The sequence below is a fragment of the Eupeodes corollae genome, chromosome 1 (genome assembly GCF_945859685.1).
Source record: "Eupeodes corollae chromosome 1, idEupCoro1.1, whole genome shotgun sequence".
Classification (NCBI taxonomy): Eukaryota; Metazoa; Arthropoda; class Insecta; order Diptera; family Syrphidae; genus Eupeodes; species Eupeodes corollae.
This window is the reverse complement of record NC_079147.1, coordinates 61,565,065-61,572,006: the sequence shown is the minus strand read 5'-3', so window position 1 is coordinate 61,572,006 and position 6,942 is coordinate 61,565,065. Positions and strand designations below refer to the sequence as shown.

General features: G+C 37.9%; 1 pseudogene; it reads right to left on the bottom strand.

The window, feature by feature from the left end:
* Positions 1-3,350, bottom strand: part of LOC129939610 (dopamine receptor 1-like) — a 32,561-nt pseudogene extending 29,211 nt beyond the window's left edge.
* Positions 3,351-6,942: the final 3,592 nt, after the last annotated feature.

Genomic DNA, 6,942 nt, shown 5'->3' with positions numbered 1-6,942 from the left:
AGATCGTTAATAAATATCAGAAAGAGATTCGGGGACAAAATAGAGCCTTGTGGAACACAAGAATTTATTTTGTAATCTCAGACTTGAAACCATCTAAAACCACTTGTATTGAACGGTAAGAAAGGTAATTTTTAATCCAACGAAGAAGAGATTCATCAATATCAAAAGCAAGCATTTTCGATAACACAGCTTGGTGCTCCTGCTAGATTCCTATCTAGCAAATGCTTTCTTCAGAATGATGTCAAGATTTGTTCCACTGTTTGGTGAGAAAAACCATGAGATCACTATGAAAACATTACTGCCGGTCATTAAAAAGCTTCCATTCTTTAAGATATTTCTTAAGCTGATAATTAATCAGCGTTTCTATGGCCTTGGAAAAAAGGGATGTGAGTGCTATTGGCCGATAACAAATGCTGTTTTAGATCTGCTCGAAAAGAGAAAGTAATTTCCGCTCATGCATAAATTTGATTCGCCGAATTTGACACTTTCCAGTTTGGCTTTATAGCTATGGAAATTAACATTACTAATCCTTATAACCTATTTACAGCTCTAATTAATCCATGAGTTTTCTTTGGGATTGACTTTTCCCTCCTGTAATAAAATTTTGTATTCCACAAAGAATAAAATTTGTATTCATATCTGTGCTGGAATCAACGTCACTATCGAGGAACCATAGTGTAGTGGCCTGTTTAGGTTAGGTTAGGTTGGAGTGGCTGTCCAGATATCATTGACACACGTAGACCTCAAGGGTCCATTGTGATACCACTAATGAGGTTACTCATGGGAGAGTAATGAATTTAAACAAACCATTTTGTACTTTTAATAAAGTTAGAGAGACGTTTTGTGTCAATCGTTGCCAGTTCACTGGTATTATCGAAGAAGGGATTACCGAGAAAGTAATTCCTTCTAATGGAGAGTGCTGGACTGTTTCCTTTTCCTCCTCGTCCATGTAGCTTCTACAGAAGTCATTTGTGTAGACCCCTAGCCTCAGAGCATGTCTACCTATGAGGCAGTGTCCCGTTATTACTCCAATTGTAGAGCTTATACTTTGTCTGCTCAGTGATATCAAGCCTTTTGACCGTTTTAAGTCAATACTTGGCCATATTTGCTTGGTTGCCAGGCAGGTGGTACTTTGTGACCATCTAGTATTTGTTGTTTCTAAAGCATAATGCTTGAGAAGATATTTGCATGTAGCAAGTGGTGTTCCTATGTTATGTTTTTGTCTAACATAAGGCAGAAGTGTTCCGTTTTTGGCGAGCTCATCGGCTTTGCAATTTCCCGGAATGTCTCTGTGGCCCGGCACCCAAATGAGGTGAATGTTAAACTGTTCCGTCATCTCATTCAGAGATGATTGACAATCGTGGACTGTTTGAGAGTTTGTGGAGATAGACGCGAGAGATTTAAGAGCGGCTTGGCTGTCTGAGAAGATTCGTATATCCTTACAAAATATAACGTTTTCTTGAGCCAGGATAGTGCTTCTTTAATAGCCATTACTTCTGCCTGGAATACACTACATTGATTGGGTTGATTCAGTTGTTCTGAAAAGATACCACTTCCAACTCCGTGATCGGTCTTTGAACCGTCAGTATAGAAGTGTACCGCATCGTCTTCCAGGGGTCTCTCTTCTTCCTAGGAAAATCTTGAAGGGATGGACACATGGAAGCTTTTACCGAATACCATTTTTGGGGTGGTTTAGTCTAAGCGATCTGGGATAGATCTGAAATTGTCTAGAATAGTTGTATGTCCAGTATTGTTACTGGTCCATTGAGAGGTGGCTCTAAGCCTTACACATGAGTTGGCAGCCACCTTTTTTGAGAAGATGTCAAGTGGTGTTAGGTTTAAAAGCACTTCCAGTGCTGCGGTTGGTGCTGTGCGAAGTGCTCCTGTGATGCACATACCTGCTGACCGCTGGACTTTATTTAGATTTACCATCTTGTCCAGTGCGGTCCACCATACGACGGCTCCATAAATGAGTATCGGCCTGATTACCGAAGTGTATAGCCAGTGGGTTATTTTTGGGGAGAAGCCCCATTTTGATCCTATGGCCTTTTTACAAGTAAAAAGCGCTACAGTAGCCTTTTTAACTCTTTCATCAATATTTGCCTTCCAATTTAGTTTTTTGTCTAAAATGAGGCTCAAATATTTAGCTTGGTCGGAAAAGCTTAATGGTATTCCTTTAATCTTGGGTGGGCTAATCTGAGGAATTTTATATCTTCTCGAAAAGAGTATTAATTCTGTTTTGTGTGGGTTGACGTCCAATCCACATTGCTTAGCCCATTTAGTTAGCCTGTTTAGGGCATTTTGTAGGAGTTCCGAGAGAACTTGGGGGTGCTTCCCAGATACGGATATCGCAACGTCGTCAGCGTAGGCAATCACCTTGAAACCCTCTGTTTCCAATGCTGTAAGTAAGTCGTTTACTACCATGTTCCATAAAAGAGGCGAAAGGACTCCACCTTGGGGAGTGCCTCGATTCACCGATCTGGTGGTAGTAAAACTTCTCATGTTAGAAATTATTGTCCTGCTTTTGAGCATGAGACTTATAAGATCTAAAAAAGATCTGTTTAAGTTCCTGAAGAATTAGTTAAGACCATCCCAATTGTCTTTCTCATATTGCAAAACGGGTTTCCTTGGGATTTTTTTTTAACTGGGATTTTTTGACATGAGAAATTTACAGACACGATACAATTATATGATGTGCCTAGAGGCAGTAATACACTGATTGCGTATTTATCGGGTTTTTCAGTAAGAGCGTTACAAAAGTTTTTTTTTTTAAATAAAACAAAAAGATTTTGGATATCAAAGAAATTCTTTAATCCTGTGAAAGAACGTTCGATGGCATTATGTATAGAATTCGATTTTTTTTACAATGCCACCACGGGCAGACTTGCAGAAGTCCAAAAGCTGAACCCAATTTTCAACAGTTTCCAAGCATAAATCGCACGATACTGCTGAAATTTCACGTTTGATATTCGTTTGATAACGGCGTCAAATCCAAGGCGGCCAAGCGACTAGGAAGATTAGTGAGATAACACGTTATCCAAACTTGGTTTCCAATAAATTAATTGACATTCGCTGTGTAGCTTTTGGCGCCGTCCTGTTGGAGCCACATGTCCTCCAAGTCCATATCATCCAATTGGAGCCAAAATGTTCGGTTATTATTGAACGTTACCGATCCCCTTTAACAGTAACGTGCCGGTCTTGATCGTCACGGAAGAACTACGGTCCAAAGACTCAGATGGCCCATAAACCACACCAAACCGTCATTTTTTCGGCATGCAATAATGACTCATGGCTTACTTGTGGATTGCTGCCTGAGCAATACCGCATAATTTGTATATTGACGAAGCCATGCAGCCAGAAATGATCCTCATATGAACTTAAGTCTCAGCAGCAGCAATATTATCGGCACTTCATTGTCTCAATGGCATGGGAATATTTTGTACTGTGCCTGCAGATTAAAATTTGTTCACTAGACACGATTATGACGACCATAAATTCGACGTAGACCTCTTAACGTTGAGGCCGTTGACTCCAAATTTCGGTAGTCAATTTTAATAATTTTGACTCGTTGTTGGCTCGTTTATCTCTCCATCATGAAATGGAAATACTGAAGATAAATGTCAAAAGAGCGGAAAGAAATATGGCGTCGTTTGCCGTCCCTGTCGTTCTTCTTTTGTAGCGTCCTTGTAGAAAAACCCGTTATTAGGGTCAGAGGTAAAACCAAGTTGAGGGTTAGGTATTCGAGATGGCTCGTCTACAAGCTGGTTTTATTGATTTAACTCAGCAAAGATAGAAAATCGAAGCCGTGAAGAATTATGTGCATTGAAATCAACATAAATGACAATTCCTTGCATGGAGTTAGAGCAATCAAATTCGTTTAAAGTTGAATTATTGTCCGGGTAATGTGCTTATTTACTTATTTTGAATTTCAAAAGTGTTACTCACCACGCAATGTTGTTTGACACGTCCAACTATCCACTTTACAACTTACCAACTGACACCTATCCAGGTTTGAAATACTAAAAAAAAAAAACCTTTACAAACTTATCAATTATCAAACAATGCTAATTTTGTATTACCACATTTTTAACTTAGAAAGATCTCAACCTGTTTGTTGGAAAGTAATTTTTTCCTACTTAAGAACAACATTTAATTCAAAAATATTCCTCTCTCAGTGTAAAGGAGTCGTGAAGTTTCTTCTCAAGTTTGAAATATTTATATGTGTATAAAATGTAGAACGAACTTTTTAGGGTGCGTTTAAGTGGTTCGATAATCGTCCACATCGCATCGTAAAGAGGTTGCCCTCTCTGATGACTATTATGACAACATTATGTAGGTTGCGGCATAGCATAGTAGATTATCGATATATGTATATACAAATGTGGTGGTCGATTTGAAACAACGAGATTTCTATAGATAAAGCTATAAAAGGATTTCTACCCGTATCCGTTTTTTTGTATATTGTATATGAATAAGATGCGACGCGACGCGACTTGCCTTATAAGGATAAGATCAAGCCATAGAAAATTTCCTTTATTTAGCCTTTTTGGAGGAGACCCTTGCGTGTGAATGGAATTATATTATGGATATATACGAGTATGTAGAGTGGATAAGATAAGAATTGTATTGTGTTATTTTTTAAAATCATTTCCTTCTTGGATTAGGAAGGATATTTACATAACAAATTAGTTTATTTCTTAAGGGAGTTTTCGAGGTTTGGTTATTTTTTGAAAATTTAAGTTTTCTTTTTTCATAGGTATCTCTTAAGATTATCACTGCTATAGACCCTAAATCTAAGACTATAATAAATTATATATGTGGTTCTTTTAATTAAACGGGCTTAATGGATTTTAGGTTAAATTTTGTAAAAATGCATACATATATAACTGGTGATATTCAGTTGATTGCAATTGTTGAATGCAATTATTTAGAAAATTCAGGAATATAGAATTTTCATGATAAGATATTTACTTTATTTGAATTTCAATCAGACCAATCAAAAATATTATAAAAGTAAACTTTTTTTTAAATAGAAACTTGAACTTTAAAAAACCATTTTTGACCGATTTTCATTGAAATTTTTAAGGTTTGCACACCAAATTTGGAAATAGTCAATGTTTTAGACATTCACTAACCAAATATGGAACCTAAATCCGGATGTTAGTAGTGTGAATAAAATATGAAACTAAACAAAAATGTCTAAAAGGCACACGAGACATTATTCAATAATTTTTTGCACCGAAATTTGCTAAGACTCTCTTAGGTCTCGTTGACCTTTTCAATCTTTTCAGGTTTATAGTTTGACGTTTAAAATGAAAAATATTGTTTGAATGTTCCTTTCGCCTTTAACCTCAGTAACAATTTTAAAGTCATCTTTAGGTTTAGGAGGATAGCATCTTTACAAAAGACTTCGAAACCAAAGTATCAAATATGTCGATGTTTGCCGCAAAGTATCTACTGGATCAGTTCATTAGTGTTGCCATGCCAATAATGTCTGGAAAACCAACATTCTAGAGCTGCACGATACTAAATTTTTCACGCTTAGGTCTGCTGGTAATAGGTGCAGAATAACATTTAAGAAATTTGTTGGGAAGGATCGATTGATTGGGCCCTGTTGTGCAGATACTATCTATTCTTTTCTTAGTTTCTCGAAGTCGCATTTCTTGTTAAGCGCAAGCCACCACATAATCAATCCATAAGAAAAAATAGGATGTACAACGGCTGTATACGTCCACGAAGTCATTTTCGATTGAAGGCCCTACTTTTTACCAAAGTCAGGATTTGACCGTTCAGAGTTGGGGTAGGGTGCAGACAAGTATTTTAGTTTTGATCGTAAAGAGCATTATCATCATTAGTTTTACTGTGATAAACACATAGTCCACTACTCGTGGCCCAGCTGCTTAGGTAGGTAGAAATGGCGATCTCAAGGCAACCTAGCTTGAAATCCAATTAGCGCTGTAGTTTGCCGTTTTGGTACCAAAAACTCGTTTGACCTATGATTGAAAGTGACAGATTTATAGAGAAGCTTCATAGCGATTATCTTAGAGCCATTTTGCCGCATTGAGAAAAAAGATTATGTCTCTAATCTTTGTCTCCGATAGCTCATCAAGTTCGTGAAAGAATGCTTTTCCAAAGTATTTCATTGTAGTGTTTGCCAAAGCAGGACATTTGCAGAGGAAATGGATTATCGTTTCACTTTCACTACAACTACGGCAAAAGGTGTTGTATTAGATACCGAACTTCTCCGCATGAACTCCTATAGGCCAATGTCCGGTATAAACCGCAACAATTAATCTTGGCTTGGCCTGCATAGAAGATCGTTTGTGCGGGTTTTATTATAGGTGGGCCATATCTTCCTAGATATAATGCAGTTGGGTAAATTGCTCCACCTTCGGTTTGATTCAGATTGGTAGATAGAAAAGATTTTACCCTTAATAGCACCAAGGGGAATGTTAAACATTTCTGCAAGTGAGCTATGAAAGGCCAATCCTTGCCTGGGCTAGCTTGTCAGCCCGTTCATTTCCCAATAACCACTTTGGCCCGGAACCCAGATCAATGTGACACTGAGGTTAATATTCAGGCTCCCAAGCTCATCGCGACATTGCTGGACCAATTTAGATGAGGATTTGGCCGAGTTAATGGCTTTGACAGCTGCTTGACTGTCTGTAAAGATAGCCGCATTTCGGTTTTGGTTTGGGTTTTGTTTAAATATCTTACATGCCTCCCTTATTGCCAGCAGTTCAGCCTGAAAAACGCTAGCAAAGTCAGGAAGCCTAAAGGATTTAGCTACATTTAGGGACTCAGAAAATATCACAGAACCAACTCCGCACTCCATCTTTGAGCCGTCAGTAAAGATGGTTATGTCATCCTCCCAGTCTTCTCTGCATTGGAAAATAACCTTAAAACCCTTACTAAGGCTCAAAGAAGAAGTGCAGTAGTCAG